A 17,435-nucleotide genomic window follows, 5' to 3' on the forward strand; every position below is an offset into this window, starting at 1 on the left:
GTTTGTTGTTGAACAGACAAATAAAAAAAGGGTTGGCAACAGACGACCGCTTCTGCGAAGTCCTTTAGCTCACGTGACATGTGCATGTTCTTGGAAATGTGAAAACAGACATTGCTTTATCTGATCCCAGATTTAGGAGTAGGAGTTCATGGCCGAGGGAATTCCTGGCTCATAGGGTCGTTACAGTTTTGTTCATTTTTGTTTGTCGTCTGGCTATTCTTTTAGTTGAAAGAAATTGGTCGGAATTGATGATGAGGAAGGACGCTGAATAAATTGACTTACTTTAACTGGACAAATAATTCGATTATTTCATGGATCCAGAAAATATTGTATTCTTTCTCATTTCGAAGTAATATCAACAGTACACTATGAAGAAAAAAGTTCCATAAAAACACTATATACTGCACACGTTGCAAAAATATATATTTTTTATCTTTTATTAGAGAAAATAGACAATGTTTTAGTTTCTGTATCCCAGTTCACTGGTGAAACATGGACAAAGGATATGTGACAAGAATATATATGAGGCTTATGCAGATGTGGCGGTACGACCTTGGTGGTGTGTACATAGATGACCGTTTATTAAGAACTGGTACACACGAATATTGATATGCAAGTCATTACATTCTTACATTTGAAAGACAGACTAATAAGATAAAAAAAGATATCATGACACTAAAGAAGGAATAAGAAAAAACTGTACACTTAATAAGGCTGAGGGTTGATAGATAGAGACAATAATAAAGAAAAAGCATGACAATAAAAAAAAACTGTACACTTAAACAGAGGAAAGACGACATAGCTATGCTCTCAATGAAAGGAGTCCGGGAAAAACTGAGTGACCAACAAGGTCTAAACTAACTTACCCTAAATTCTTTAGAATAGAATATTAGACTAAGTTTATAAATTGAACATAAGATCAAATATAAGTCTGAAATGCAGGGTAGAGCCTTGAAAGACCAATATTTAACCTTTCTAGAATCTTCGTTCACTTACTGGAATGTTCCCCATTTAATATTCCAGTTCTCTGTCACTTCTCTGTACCTGTCGCGAGATCTCTTGGACCCCCACAATGCCATTGTTTTTCACTTAGGTCTCTGCTCAGTTACCCCAAGAATTCTCATCCAGATTGGATGCACTATGTATCCCAGAGAAGAAATCAGCTTGATGGCTTGAACTGAATTGAATATGGTATTTAGGCCAAAGGCCAAGCACTGGGACCTACGAGGCCATTCAGAGCGGAAATGGAAACTGATAGGTGTACCAGGAGAAAACCTCTCAGTTGCACTATGAAGCCATTGTTAGGAGAGGGTGGAAGGTAAGATGGAAGAAAGAGAATATGAAAGGAGGTACAGTAAAAGGAACGATAGGGGTTGCAGCTAGGGGCCGATGGGACGCTGCAAAGAACCTTAAGTAATGCCTACTGTGTACCGCATGAGGTGCACTGGCGGCACTACCCCCGTGCGGGGAAAAAGGTTGACTATTTCCCTATATACATTGCGTACAAAATTAGTTATCGTAGGAAATAACCTGTTTTAATAAAAGAACAAGTAGATTTGGATCCTTTCTCTTGTCAGCGGTTTCGGAAAAGTCTTTGAAAAGCATATGCACAGGCTAATTCTCATAAAGGCTGAAGGGCAATTTAGACTTTGAAATGTTACTTACATCGGGCAGAGAAACATCAACTACCTCCTGGTCATACACAAGCTCTTAAAATTCATATTTGTTGACACCTTTACAAAGGCAAGACAGCGGTGCACAAGAACTTCCAATTTTCGTCAAATTCTATGACTTAGTTTTTCGCATAATACTTCTACAGCAACTAGAGTTAATGTTATAAGAAAGTGTACCACAGCTGTGCTCCATCTCTAGATGTACTGGTTTTCCTGATATTGAAATAGTAGCCTGGGATATATCAAAGCTTAGGATCTGCAGCCACCCTGTGCTATAATATAAAAAGTCCTTTGTTATGAGCCTCAAACAGATCTCGTTCACAGACGTCATCATGTAATCAAGTTTCAGCGCTTGTCAAATGTGACTTTGATAACATTAAACAGCCAGTTTCCCCGTAGCCTAAGCCCTGTCAGTTGAACTAAGGGTGAGCTCGGGAAACAGGAAATCACCACTGTTTAACAAAGCTGTAAACACACACGCACATCTGAACACAACAGCCGCAGTCGCCGGCGTTAGTCTTATATAAAGTGAGGAGATTTCAAGATGCAAACATCATTGTTGCGCTGGCTATCGCTAGGTGAAGATGACATCCTCTACCAACCTCGGTATAGTGGCAGGGATTCTTGTGGTTCTGGCAGTCGCCGTCGAGCCTCAGGGCTTTGTCGATATCTTAGCCCACCAGCAAAGTGAACTACTCAGTCATGTAAAAGGTATTTATTCCGTGTACTTCTCGCTTTTTGACGTTACTTTAGATTAGCCTTATATGATGAAAGCAATTTGTTTCTCCGTTAGGACAATGATAAGAACCTTTCAGAAATTGTTGTGCAAGACAATTTATTTTTAACAAGAAAATATTTAAATAATGTTGATGTTGTCTCACCTAAGTCCCTACTAGGAACCCTTTTTGGCTAATGGTTCCATGTGCTCTAATGAGGAACAAATGCTAAAAGGTTGTCCCTGGTATATCGTCCACTCCTCTATAAAGAATAAGCGGACGACACTATTTCGTGTGTGTGTGTGTGAGTCTGTCCGTGTTTTTGCTTCTACCAAGAAAGGAATAAAATGCGGAGGTACCCAGTACTTTTACTGTACCCTGAGATATTGCCGATATGACCCGATAATTCATGATACTGCTCCTTCGTGCACTTTCTTCCTTTGTAATTTTTGAGCCTATTTAAGTAAACATTTTGAAAAACGCATTATATATAAATAGATATGTATATTATATATATATAATAATATATATATTTATATTAATACATATATATATAGATTATTAATATATATATATAATATATGTATATACAAACTATATATATATATGATATATATATATTATATATATATATATATAATTTTTACAATATACATTACATATATATATATATATAATATATATAGTATATACAAAACTATATAATATATATATATATATATATATATATATATATATTTATATATATTATATATATATATATATATATATATTATAATATATATATATAATATAATATTATATATATATATATATATAATATATATACACTTTGACAATACTTGAATAAATGTGAATGCCATCTGCATCTGACCAGAATGTCTTTATGTTTGACTCCCCTTGAAGCTCGATCATTTTTCATGTTACTGGTCGTGGTTTTCTGCGCTTCAGGGTAAAAATGTGGTTAAGAATATTCCTTCTGCTTCAGGAAACGAAGTGATACTGAACTCCATTAAGGACGGATGTCTAATGAATGAGCAAAACTGGCACTTCTTAACAGCAGACTTGAAGCAGGTATGTCCAATTTATAACGTTCTCAGTATATATATATATATATATATGTATATATATATATATATATATATATATATATATATATATATATATATATATCATCATCATCATGGTTATCACTCGATTCCAGTATGAATGCTCTGGGATGTCGTTACTGATGGGTTCTTATGTGGCCGATGAGACCAATTCTCGAACCACATACTCTGTCAAAATTAGGGCATGTGTTGTTTGGTGGGAGTGGAGGCTGTGGATGGACCTGACGAGCCCATGTTTTCAGTGTTTTACTGATTTTAAAAGCGACATTAACACCAAAATACTTTAGAAGATGGGGGTTATCTTTGTAATGTCTGGTTCTTTTCGATTTTCTTTGATACATAGACTATTTTGTGCATCTAAATCACTGTTTAATACATTGTCAGGATATTTCAGTTTCTTAGCTGTATTCCGAATCTTATCTATTTCCTCATCTATATATTCTGGGCTACATACACGTAATGCTCTTAGAAACATAGATGTAAACACTGATTTTTTAACCTTGTTGTTTTGTCTCGAATAGAAGTGTACACAGGAAGAAATAGTGGGTATTCTGTAAACACTGTATTTAAAACCATTACTATTCTTCGTATGAGGACACCAAAAAGGATAGGCATCCGTCATTTTCCATTTGCATAGTAAATTCATTGATGGTACTAATTGATTTAACCACTAACAAAATAAAGTTATTTACATCTTCGTTCCTGTATTTTTGTACATGTTAGTGAAAACAATCATGCTATTAACTGGGAAGGGACAAAAGGTTTGTGTATTCTAATAACGTACTGGAAAGGAATATTATTAAACTAGCTTTATCTAAGAAAGTTGCAACCATGATATGAACATCAGTCAAGGGATGTATAAGCTTGATCCTTTAATATCAAGAAATTTGTAAATTGCTTAAATTCTAAGGTAGGCAGTAGAGATGTATGGAAATAGGACTATCATATTTGTAAACACGATAAGGGTGCAGCAGTGTTAATGAGATTTCCAACACCGCCTCCCTGACACCTGTCAGGTGTGGACTTGTTGCCTCCTCCAGTGGGTACGTTTATCGGTAGTGTCCCTTGAGAGATTGTTGTAAATTTTAGCCAAATTAGTTTTGAGAGCCACTACTACCTTGACGCCCGCCTCTGGGTGGATCTGCAATCTCAAACGGTTGTGTATGTTCGTCAGTACTGTCTGTGTAGTATATAATTATATTTGTGACTCCTAATACTATGTATCAGTCTTGCGTCATGGTTCGGAAGTAAAGTCAAAACCGGTCAGGACCTACACCCCGTCTATTATTTTTCACCTGTGGATATGTGTGATAAATGAATCGTGTGCTAAAGTGATTCAATATATATATATATATATATATATATATATATATATATGTATACAATATATATCTATATATATATATATATATATATATATATTGAGTGTGTATGTATACAATGTAAAGTCGAAACCGGTCAGGACCTACACCCCATCTCTTATTTTTCACCTGTGGATGTATGTGATAAATGAATCACATGCTAAAGTGAATCTAATATATATATATATATATATATATATATATATATATATATATATATATATATAGATATATATATGAGTGTGTGTGTATGTGTATGTATATATTATATATATATGTATGTATGTATATATATATATATATATTGAGTGTGTATGTATACTAGTATATGTATATATATTTTCTAGACTTGAGAAAGCACAACAATGAAATGGGGCTTGTGTGTTCTCTAGTACGTTTTGGACTTATTGCAATAAATAAATAAATAACTGACATCTCAAGAACTTTGTCAGTTTTGGCCTATATTAGAATCACTTTAGCACACGATTCATTTATCACACATATCCACAGGTGAAAAATAATAGACGGGGTGTAGGTCCTGACCGGTTTTGACTTTACTTCCGAACCATTGACGCAAGACTGATACATAGTATTAGGAGTCACAAATATAATTATATACTACACAGACAGTACTGACGAACATACGCAACCGTTTGAGACTGCAGATCCACCCACAGGCGGGTGTCAAGGTAGGAGTGGCTCTCAAAACTAATTTGGCTAAAATTTACAACAATCTCTCAAGGGACACTACCGATAAACGTACCCACTGGAGGAGGCAACAAGTCCACACCTGACAGGTGTCAGGGAGGCGGTGTTGGAAATCTCATTAACACTGCTGCACCCTTACTGTGTTTACAAATATGATAGTCCTATTTCCATACATCTCTACTTCCTACCTTAGAATTTAAGCAATTTATAAATTTCTTTTGATATTAAAGGATCAAGTTTATACATCCCTTGACTGATGTTCATATCATGGTTGTAACTTTCTTAGATAAAGCTAGATTCAATTATATTCCTTTCCAGTAAGTTATTAGAATACACAATCCCTTTTGCCCCTTCCCAGTTAATAGCATGATTGTTTTCACTAACATGTACAAAAATACAGGGAACGAAGATGTAAATAACTTTTTGTTGTTAGGTTTAAAATCTTTAGTACCATCAAATGAATTTACTATGCAAATGGAAAATGACGGATGCCTATCCTTTTTGGATGTCCTCATACGAAGAAATAGTAATGGGTTTAAATACAGTGTTTACAGAATACCCACTATTTCTTCCTGTGTACACTTCTATTCGAGACAAAACAACAAGGTTAAAAAATCAGTGTTTACATCTATGTTTCTAAGAGCATTACGTGTATGTAGCCCAGAATATATAGATGAGGAAATAGATAAGATTCGGAATACAGCTAAGAAACTGAAATATCCTGACAATGTATTAAACAGTGATTTAGATGCAACAAAATAGTCTATGTATCAAAATCGAAAAGAACCAGACATTACAAAGATAACCCCCATCTTCTAAAGTATTTTGGTGTTAATGTCGCTTTTAAAATCAGTAAAACACTGAAACATGGGCTCGTCAGTGAAATATGTCTCAGGTTAAACTAGCTTTTGAAAGAATGCTTGTACCTTCTAACAACCTACCTGTTCTTAATGAAACATCAACTCACTTTCACAGACATCCATGGCCAAGATAAATAAAAAGTTTTTCATTTTATTCAGAACCAAATTCATACTTCCTGCTAATAGTCTTTTCCCATCAGACGAAATTATGCTAATTAAGAGAGAAACTCACCTTTACGTACTCAGGAGCTTAATTGCTTACTTTTTTTTACACTGCGTGTAACTCTTTGAAGTTCAGGTGGTACAAGAAAATCATCAAAATGGACAAAATGAAAGTTCACTTATATGCAAAAGAGTTTATTGACTCCCAAGGAAATACAATAAGACATCTTTAAGACATTTTGGAACGACTTCCCTTCACATCTCACTAATAAAAGGGAGGTACTGAATGCAAGAAAGGCAGACACACCAAAGAATATGGTTTCGAGTTGACTGATCCATAAACATCAATCGTCAACAAATATGGCGAGACCTTCCTTTTGGATGGTTTTGGATGACAGACATCAATGTTCAACAATGAAGTTCCAGTTTTCTATGTGCACTGTATTGACTGACATCTACGTGTACAGCTATGTTCAAATTTGAGGCGACATGATACGTTTTATATCGTCTAGAATCTCAGACTCAACATAACGTTTCCAACTAGTGTTAAACTTTTTTTTTTTAATTCTAATGTCATACATGTCGAAAAGTTTGTAAACTCACATCTAGCACTCTTTTCCTTAGCTCAAAGAACGGTGTGATAAGGTTAGCAGTACCGTCAATGTCAGTACGCCTATGATGTTTGTTTCTATGGTGTTTTTACGTTGCATGGAAACAGCGGTTATTCAGCAACGGGACCAACGGCTTTACCTGACTTCCGAACCACGTCGAGAGTGAACTTCTATCACCAGAAATACACATCTCTCACTCCTCAATGAAATTGCCGAGAATCGAACTCGCGACCACCGAGGTGGGGTGCCAACACCATACCAACCACGCGACTGAGGCTCTTGCGCTTAGTATGATCCTCCGGTTGGTCAACGTAACTACCTCTAGCTCAATAGTCATAAGATTTTCAAAATAGGAATATTAAATTAAAACAAGATTTCTTTAAATGCTGAAGTTTTAGGCTGTGCTGAAGCTGCCTTTATGGTGCAAAGTTATTTATAGGCCTATAAAAATAATTTAAGCCTTAGGAGAGGTAATCTTTGTCACTTAAAAATTTATTTGCAGAGATTACCTGTTCTTGGAGGAATAAAAGATGATGGTGATTTTAATTACATGGAGAAGGTACTATTAATCGAAGTATCTATTAGTATTAATGTCAAGGCCTATGGAACACTCGTTTTTTAACTGGCTTAAAATATTATTTTCTTAAAAGTTCTTCTTCAAAATTTTATGGTTGCATTGGAAACCATGTCAATGTTTCGACAATTTTGTTTTAACTTGTCAAATTCATCAGCGATGAGGGAACGAGTTCTGAAAATGTTTCGTAACTGTTTTGCTGAAATTTGGCTACACGTGATATTTTCTACCAGTTGTGAAATATATTACCGATTTTACCCATGAAACATATGGTTTTATTGAATGCAATAATGGTTTTTTTTTTTTTGCAGAAATAATAGATAGTTAGGGAGCTTGTTAGGTTGCCAGTTACTGAATTTTGAACGAAATCCTATGCAGCTCTGAGCATAACTGTACCATAGATGCTGGTGTTAGAACAGAAGCTGACAGGCAACTTCCAAAACATTTATGCCTCCTTTCTATGTTGATACAGACAGTTTCTAAAGGGAACTTGTAACCCAGAATGAGACCTGTTCAGTGCTCTAAGCATGAGTTAATTGACTCTACAACTGAAGTATATGGTATCATTTGTCAAAGTGATGGCCTCCTTCAATTAGGATTCTGAGTGTGATCCAGATAGATTGCTGGGAAAAGGGTCAGATCATCATTGGAGACTGGAATGGTATCATTAAAACTGTGGCAGCCGGATCAAGCAAACAAGAAGAGCCGAAGAGGACTCTCGTGCCACTGTAGTGCTGTTGCTTTGATCAACACCTTTATGCTACCTCGAAGTACATTTGGCAAGTATGGCTTAACTTGCCAACTATGGCTTTGAATTGCTGTCTCATGCCCATGACTCTCCTAACAGGGGCAATGTCTGCCGTCGTTCCTGTTTCCCATGTTCTCAGATTTATCTTGTGAGGTCAACTTTAGAATCATAGCATCTAAGCCATAAAAGAATATTTGGAAACCCTAGATGCAACCTTCCCTTGTGATGGCATAACAAAACTTCAATGCCAGTAGAAGTGCTGAGAAATAACTTGTAAGAAGTATTTCCGGTTATGTTCTGTGGATGAAACCTAGAAATTTTTAATGACTTCTATAGAAATAATAACTGTTTCGATGACTTTCTTGAAGAAAGATCACCTCAGAAGATACAATGCCATCAGTCCAAGGATTTGCTGTCCTTAGATTATGAAAAATGTCAGTATGGTATTAATGTAAGGAATCAGTCCTCTAATTGAAGGATTTTCCACAATTCTTTTAGAAATATGGATAGTAAAAACTAAACAGGACATAACTAAGGAAAATTGCCACTCTCTATGATAAATTGAATATTGAGTAAATTATCCTCTTAGTTTTTCTATTAGGATGTGGGTGCTTGAGGCGAGGATCAGCAAGTCAGATCCCTTATGGCAACCTCCCAGCGAACTTCGGTATGCCAAGTCCAGAAATGCTTCACGACATGGCTCCTGGTAAAAACACATTTGGCAGCAGTGATTTAAGGTAAGTCATCCCAACCTTACATTTACTTCTGTTTTGTCTTCATGTGATTGTATGAATAATTGTCGGAAAAACTGGTGTTGTTTCACTCCAAGTGGAATGTTGGAAATAAAAGAGAAGGAAATTTCTCCTGATTATTCGTATGTATAATGCAACTTTGGTCTTAGTAGATAACTAAAGCCTTATTTCATGAAAAAGAAATAAGACTGTAACATGTAGACTAAAATCACACAAGACACATTTAAATGACATTAAAAGAACTCCTCTAAATCAAGCAATTTAATTAGAATTTGAAGTAAACTTTGCAAAGGAAAAAAAGACATAACAGTCTTTGTGAAATGAAAATTGTTTAATCAGTCGTTATGGAGGAGTTATGATAGTTGCATTTGACAATGTTCTCAAGGTTCGCTTGTAAGAGAGAGAGAGAGAGAGAGAGAGAGAGAGAGAGGCCGGCTGTTTTCGTTGTTGGCTGGTTAGTTTGTTTGTGTTCGTGTGGATGGATAGTTAACAAGCAAATTGCTCGTTTGGGGAGGGGGTGTTGTGTCTGTTGGGTCGGTCGCAAGTCTGGTCTGTATTGTGAGTCAGTCTGTGGTCAGAACCTGTGGTGGAGAGTCAGTTTTTTGGCTGCAGTCTTAAATATTATAGATGGTCAGTTAAATCGTGTGTTATTGATTTGTTGTTAAGTTTTATATTGTTTGCTTAGATTTGTTGTGCCTGTGTTGTTAGATTTGTTGTGCTTGTGATTTTCTATTGAGTTATATATGAGTTGTTGTAGTTGTGAGTTGTTGAGGGTTATTGTTGGTGAGCTGTTGTGATTTCTTGATGTTGTTAGTGGGTTTGTGTATTGGCTTGTCATATTGTTTTTTGTGTTGTTGGTGATTGTTTGTGCAGTGGTCTTCTGTTGTGGTTGTTGCCCTTGTTTGGTTGTTTGTGTATTATGTTACGTTGGCCGTATCCAGCAGACAGTGCCGCTCCTCACCCTGAGTGTGTCAAGTAGTTGGTAAGTATGTTTGTTTTGAGTTTTTTTGTCTTTTTTAGTTTGTGATCCTGCCATATTATTTATTGGCACCCAACGTGGGGCTACTGGTTGGGCAGCTGCAGGACGGTTGGTGTGGTGGGTTGTGTGATTGGTGGAGGAAAATGAGTATGGAAGGTTTAATTGAAGTGGAGAGGCTGAAGGAGGAGTTGAGGTTGGAGAGAGAAGTGAGAGGACGATTGGAAGTAGAGAATGAGAGGTTAAGGCTACAGTGTGAGGAGCTGAAGAGCGAGTTAAAGGAAATGAGAGGAATGCTAAGGAGTGCGAATGTGGAAATAAAGAAGAATGAAAGGGTGGACAAAAAATTGGGATCGATGATGAGTGATGCGCAAGAGATGATGAAGGAAATGATGAAAAGGTTTTTTGGGAGGGAGCTGTAGGAGGCAGGCCTACTGGGTCTTGTGACGGGCCAGGAGCAATTAAGAAAGTGAAAGAATAAGTGGATGTAAATGTGAGTTAGGAAAGTTTTATGGTTGTGGCAAATGAGGAGAAGAAAGCGAAGGTACAGAATAGGGATAGATCAGAGTAGAAGGGAGTTGAGAGTAAGGAAAGTGGTAAAAAGGGAAGAAGATTAGTAAGGATGGTGGGCAAGATTAGAAGAGAATGAATGAAGATAAGAATAGAGTTGAGAGTAGAGTGCAGGATGAGAGTGATTTAGATAGTGGTAAGTGGGAATTAGTAAGTAGGAAGAAGAGGGGTAAGAAGGGTATGACTATAAGCAAGGATGTGAGTATGGAGTAGATTCTTGTATTCAAAAGAGGGTAAGAAAGCTCAGAATAAAAGTAGCAAAAGTGAGAGTAAGAGTGAGCAGGAAGTGCGAAAGGCAGTGTATGTGAGAGAGGTACCCTGATGTGAAAAGTATGAGTAATATGGTATTAGGGATATAGGGGACTTTTTTAAGGAATATGAGAAGTATTTTGTGGCTAAGTATGGAGATAATAGGAGAGTTTGGGCAAGAAAATGAAGTAACTTCTTGACAGGATTTTTGTTGAGTATGTATGGTGTAATGATGAGTGTAGGGAATGTGCTGTATGAGTGTGAAAGCCAGGATTGTGGAACATGCAAAGAGGATAAAGAGTAGCATTAGATATAGGAGAAAGCATGATTTTGAAGAGCCAAGAATGAATGTTGGTGAGTCGTTGTCAATGCATGTGTGCAGGTTGGAAACATTAGCTAGGAAAAAGTTTGGGGACGAAGGGATAAATGAGTGTAAGGAGTTAGTGCGAAAGTTGTTGGCGACTGGACCAGAAAGCGTATACGAGTTTATGAATCTAAAACGTAAGGAGAAAATGAAATGGACTAATGAAAGGTTGATGTGGAACAACATTTTAGAAATAGTAGAGGATTATGATAGGTGTACGAAAGAGAGTAGAAGTGTTAGTGTTAGGACCGAAGTAGCTGAGGGTATACTAGAGTTTAAGAGCTATAGGGAAGCAGTTTTAGAAGGGCCGAGGCAAATAGCAGAGCGAATGGTTGATAGGAGTGTTAGAGCAAGTAATGTAAGTATAGTAAAACCCAAGAGAGATTGGAGTCCAAGCGTTGGAAGAGTAGGATCAGTTAGTCGTGAACGAGAGCAGCAATGTAACAGATGCGGTAAGCCAGGACACAAGAAGAATGAATATCGGTGGGCGTGAGGAGCGTGCTTAGAGTGTGGGCAAACGGACCATTTAGTGAGCGAGTGTAAGAAAGATAGGGATATTATGTGTTACAGGTGTGGACAGGTAGGGCACATAGCGAGTGGATGTCGGGGTACCATGTGAATGTGGTTTGCGGTAACTGTGGAAAGAACAGGCATTATGCTAGGATGTGTAAAGAACCGCATGCCAGACATGTTGAATGTGGAATGGAAGGTCATGTGGCAAATGTGTGTAGACAAAAGGGAGTGAAGCAAGCTAACAGTTCGGGAAACATGTTAAAGAGGAGATTCAGTTGGGTGGGTCCTCTGGTGTGCGAACAGTGAGAGTGCTGCATGTGCGTGAAAGATTGCGGCATGAGAAAGGGTTTGGTAGTAGAGCACATGAATGTATGAGCATGCAAGTGAATTGCAAGGGGATATGTTTGGTTGCTTTGATTGATACTGGGTGCAGTGTAAATGTTCTTTTTAAGAATGGATGCGACAAGTTACGGAGTGAGTGTGAAATTAAGAATTGTAAAGGGAAGGTTCAAAGAACAGGGAGTTAATGTATGCCTGTAGTGGGGATATGTGAGAAAATAAATTGACGAGGTAGTAATGGATGAGAGTGATTTTTGTGCAGTTGAAGGGATGAAGGATAAGTACAATATGTTGATAGGGTATAAGTTCTTGAAGAGGTGCGGGATGGTGGTCTGTCCGAATATGAATATAATTGAGTTGCGTATGAAAGGGAATGTACATGGAGAGTTTTATTTGGATAAGGATGGAAGTGTAGACAGTAAGTCATGGAAAGGAGTGCCGTTGGTTGCAAAAGAGAGGGTGAAAGTGCCATGTGAGGTCGGAGAAGTTGTTAGTGTGAAGGTTGTTTGGCTGGATAGCCTCGGGATTGCCAATGGTGACAAATGTGAATACATAGTTGAGAGTGTGGATGTGATCAAGTTGGTAAGAGCAAGTGTGCATGTATACAATGGGGTTTTGGATATGGAGAATCCTCGGGTGTTTGTAGCTTCATTGCCAAGAGTTAGAAAAAAGAGAGAGCGGGGTATACATGAAGGTGATTGTGTGGGGTTGTTGTATACATTAGTGAATGCTGATGACAAAAGATATGTCAAGGTACGGTAAGTGATGACAGGTACCATGAAAAAAGGTGGTGATGGGAATTATGATGAGTAAAAAGAAAGAGTTTAGGTTGATGAAAATATTAGTGACAATGAAGGGAACAGTTGATGCAGATGTTGTGGGATAGGCGGGGTGTGTTGAGTCATGGTGCCGAGGATTTTGGGAGCTAAGCTTCCAGAATTCAAGATAGTTTTGGATGACAATACCCCCCCATGCATGAACGTCCTCGAGACTTTTCCCCGCCTATTACCAGAGAGATTGAGGAGCAATGTGAGGAACTTGAGAGAATGGGAATGATCGAGATGAGTGAGAGTGCCTGGAATAGTCCCATAGTCCTGGTATGTAAGCCAGATGGAAGTCTGAGGATGTGCATGGATAATAGATGGGTAAATGAAGTGACTGTGAAGGAGCGTTTTCCAATGACTGTGGTGTCCGATTGTGTGTATAAGTTGCATGGGATGAGAGTATTCATGGAGTTGGATTTGGTGAGGGGAGCAGGCCTGTTACAGCTTTCTCAAGTGACAGTTGTCATTATTAATTTAAGCAATTGAGCTTTGGTTTGGCTAACACACCTGCTGCCTTCCAAAGGGCAATGAATGTAGCTTTGGCCGGTTTTGAGTTATAGATGATATTTTGATTACGAGTGAGTCTGTTGAAGAGAATATGAAATTGCTTGAAAGGGTGTTAGAATGCTCAGAAAAGGTTGGAGTGAAAGTGAAGCTTGAGAAATGTATGTGGTTTGCTGGGGAGGTGAATTTCTTGGTCACGTGGTGAATGCAAGTGGTGTAAGGAAGAGTGAAAAGTTCATGCGAAAGGTAAAGGAATTTCCATGTCCCCAGACCGTGCATGAGTTAAAGCAGTTTTTTTGGTCTGATTGAGTTTGGGAGGAAGTTTGTCAGGAATTGTTCGGGTATAGGGAAACCGTTAGCTGAATGGACAGGGAAGAAAAATCGTGTTAAACTGAAGTGGGATAAGCAAATGGTGGAAGCATTTGAGAGATTGAAAGAGGAGGCTGCTAGAGATGTCACCTTGGCTTTCCCAGACTATAGTGAAGATGTGAGTATGCTTGAGTTGTATACTGATGCGAGTAAGTTTAGTATGGGAGGATGTTTAGTGCAAATGCAAGAAGTGAATGGGGAGGATCAAGTGGGACTAATTGCATATGTGAGTAAAGCTTTTAATAAAGCAGAACAGAAGTATTCCGTGGTTGAGAAAGAGCTTGCTGCGATAAGGTTTTGTGTGAAAGCATTGAAAGTAATTTTGTATGGGGTGAAGTTTGCTATATGGATGGACCATCGGTCATTAGTGTATATGATTAAGAAAGAGAGTGTGAATGCTAGGATCGCAAGGAAGATTAAAGATCTGAGTGAGTTTGATTTTAAGTTAGAGTATATATAGGGGAGTAAAAATGTAATTGCTGACATGATGTCAAGAATCCATGGTGAGGGTGACAATCCTGTGGAGAGTGACTGGGACCCAGATAAAGTGCCTGAGGGGTTATTTGTAAAAGAGATTTGTGGGAGATGACAGAGTTTGTGAGTGTTTGTTTTTGGCATTAAAAGATTTGGAGAATAAGGGTTTGGTTGAGGGAGTGCCTGAGAGTATAAATGAGCTGCGTGCAAAATTGATGAATGTAGTAGTACAGAAGGAAAGGGCGTATACGGAGGAGCAGGGTATGGGAGCTGAGAAGATGTTGGTGTATTTGTTGTTGACAGTAGCAGAGTTGTTTAGAAAAAAAGTGGTTTTGTATAATGGATGGAACAGACCAGTTGAGTACTGAAGGAGGTTGAAAGTAAATAGTGAGTGTGGAGTTTTGAGGATTCAGTGTGGGGAAAATGGTTGTAATTGGTTGGTTAGAAAAGAGGATTATGAAAGGGATTTGACTCTGAAGTACGTAAGTGGGGAGGTAACTGAGGATGAATGTGGTGAGGACGATTGTAATGTCAGTAACCAGCTGGATGTGGCAGTGAATGTGTGTATGGATAGGAGGCAAGGGAAAATGGTGACATTTGTTAAAGTAAATGATAGTGCGCATTATAGGTTGATTGATGCGGGGGCGCAAGTTTCCTTAGTAAGTGATTCAGTAGAAAGTGAACTTGAGAGGTGCGACTGGGAAGTGAAAAGATGGTCTACAAGTGTGAGAATACATGGGTTGGGGCAAGGAAGTGTTTTGGTATGGGTGGAGGTACAGTTGAAGGTTAGGTTAGGGTGTTTGGAAGTAATGCATAGCTTTATAGATATGGGAGATAATGATAAGCCAGCCTGTTTTTTGATAGGAATAGATTTTTTGAGGATGCATGATGTAAGTATAGATATAGAGAACAGAATTCATAGAAGGAGGGGTAGGAAAATAACTACGATCCAAGATAATGGTGTGTTCATAGCGAATTTTGTGGATATGATTGATATTGCTAGAAGTAAGAATGATTTGTTGAATGAGGAGGAGATTGAACAAATGCAAGATGAGTGCATGAAGATCAGTATGTTGCAACAATGTATTTTGGGAGGTGTGCGTGTGGAAGATTGGCCCTGTGAGTTGTGTGTGTATAAGAAGGTTGCTTAGCGGTCTGTAGTGTGTAAAAATATAGTATATTTTTTGCATCAGGAGATGATGCATGGCAGAGAAGTGTATGTGCTCGTGTTTTTTGTTGATTCAGCTGTGAGCACGTGTCTGTTGGTGCATGATCGTTTTGGGCATATGGGTTAGAATAAGTTGTGGGAATATATAAGGGAGAGATTGTATGCACCTGGATTGAGCAAAATTTGTGAGGACTGCCAGAAGGGAAAATATCAGAGTGTGAATGCGAGTCTGCCTGTGTGCGATTGCAGATGAAAGAGCTGTTTGAGATGTTTGTGGTTGATTGTGATTTGTTGCCGAGGACTGTGAGAGGACACATGGAAATTATAGTGATGGTGGATCACATGAGTAAATTTGCTCACATGGTCGCCATCAAGGACAAACAGAATGAAACTGTTGCACAAATGGTAGGTCAAGTGATGTTATCAATGCGTGTGTGTAAGCCTGCGAGAATGTTGAGCAATAATGGATCTGAGTTTGTGGGGTGGGAGTTTGAAGAAATGTGTATTTATGCTCAATGCGAATGGTTTGGCTGTAAGGACTGTGAGAACGATGACGGAGATTTTACAAATGATGAGTAAATGTGACAATGATTGGAATATGTATGTATGGCGTACAGTGTGGGTATACAACTCCACACTGCAGAAGAGTATAGGTATGTCTCCTTCCAAGTATGTGTTAAACTTTGAGGAAATTGTTAGGCTGCGATTGGGCTTGTCTGAGAGTGATCGGGATTTGTGGAAGAAAGCAAGTAAGGTTTGAAAGTTTTAAGGTTGGATATAAAGTATTGAAAGAGGTAATTAAGAGATAAAGAATGAATGTGAATAAGGTAAGGGAGAAATTTAAGGGGCCATAGGAGATTTTAGAAGTGGGACCGAGTGAAGTGAGTTATGTTATGTTTTGAGGAAATTGTGAGTAGATGGAAGTATGGATGAAGTAAGGGCACATTATAGTCAGCTGCGTAGGTGGAAAGATGTACCGCAGTATGTTCAGGGGAATGCGATGAATGAATGGTTGAAAATGAATCCGTATGAGCCGAGTGTCAGTGAACTAATGGGTCTGGAAGATCGGCAGTTGGTATTGGTTGAGTATAGAAGTAAGCGAAAGAGTGTAGGGAAAGGGAATGAAAGGGAGAAGCATGAACTACATGATAAGGGTGTTAGTGTTAGAGTACAAACGGTTGATAAGGCGTGTAATATGGATGACATTGAGGGAATGAATGATACATATAGAGTGTGTGGGTTTGAATTAACAAGGGTGAGTGAGATTTCATTGGGAGGGAACCAAGTAGTAAGGAAAGAGTTGGTGGTATGGATGAAGCTTTGCAAGGGTTTAACAGAAGTATGGATGAACCGAGTGGTTTGGCAGCAGAAATAAGGGAGATATTAGGACTAGAGTTAGAAGGGGTAGATGAGATAGTGAATAGGATTTTGGAGGACAGTAGCAAGGGAGATAATGTAGGTCTGGAAGAAAGTGGTTTGGAAGAAGCGAATGGCGATGCGACTGAGTGTATGAGGGGACTTGAACGAGATCCAGAGAGCTTGCCTCCAAGCATCCTAGGGTGTTGCGAAAGGTGATTTAGTGTGGATGATGTGAGTGTAAGGACACGTTGTCAAATGTAACGAGGAGGAAGTATGGAGGAGTTATGGTAGTTGAATTTGACAACGTTCTCAAGGGTCGTTTATAAGAGAGAGAGAGAGAGAGAGAGAGAGAGAGAGAGAGAGGCTGGCTGTTTTGGTTGTTCATATTCATGTGAATGGATAGTTAGCAAGCAAATTGCTCTTTTGGGGAGGGGATGTTGTGTCTGTTGGGT

General features: G+C 38.2%; 1 protein-coding gene across 1 annotated transcript in view; it reads right to left on the minus strand.

Annotated features, from left to right (window-relative positions):
* Nucleotides 1-17,435, minus strand: part of LOC135225212 (pentraxin fusion protein-like) — a 74,359-nt gene that overhangs the window by 55,710 nt on the left and 1,214 nt on the right. The gene's annotated exons all lie outside the window — the stretch shown is intronic.

The sequence above is a fragment of the Macrobrachium nipponense genome, chromosome 13, assembly GCF_015104395.2.
Source record: "Macrobrachium nipponense isolate FS-2020 chromosome 13, ASM1510439v2, whole genome shotgun sequence".
Taxonomy (NCBI): Eukaryota; Metazoa; Arthropoda; class Malacostraca; order Decapoda; family Palaemonidae; genus Macrobrachium; species Macrobrachium nipponense.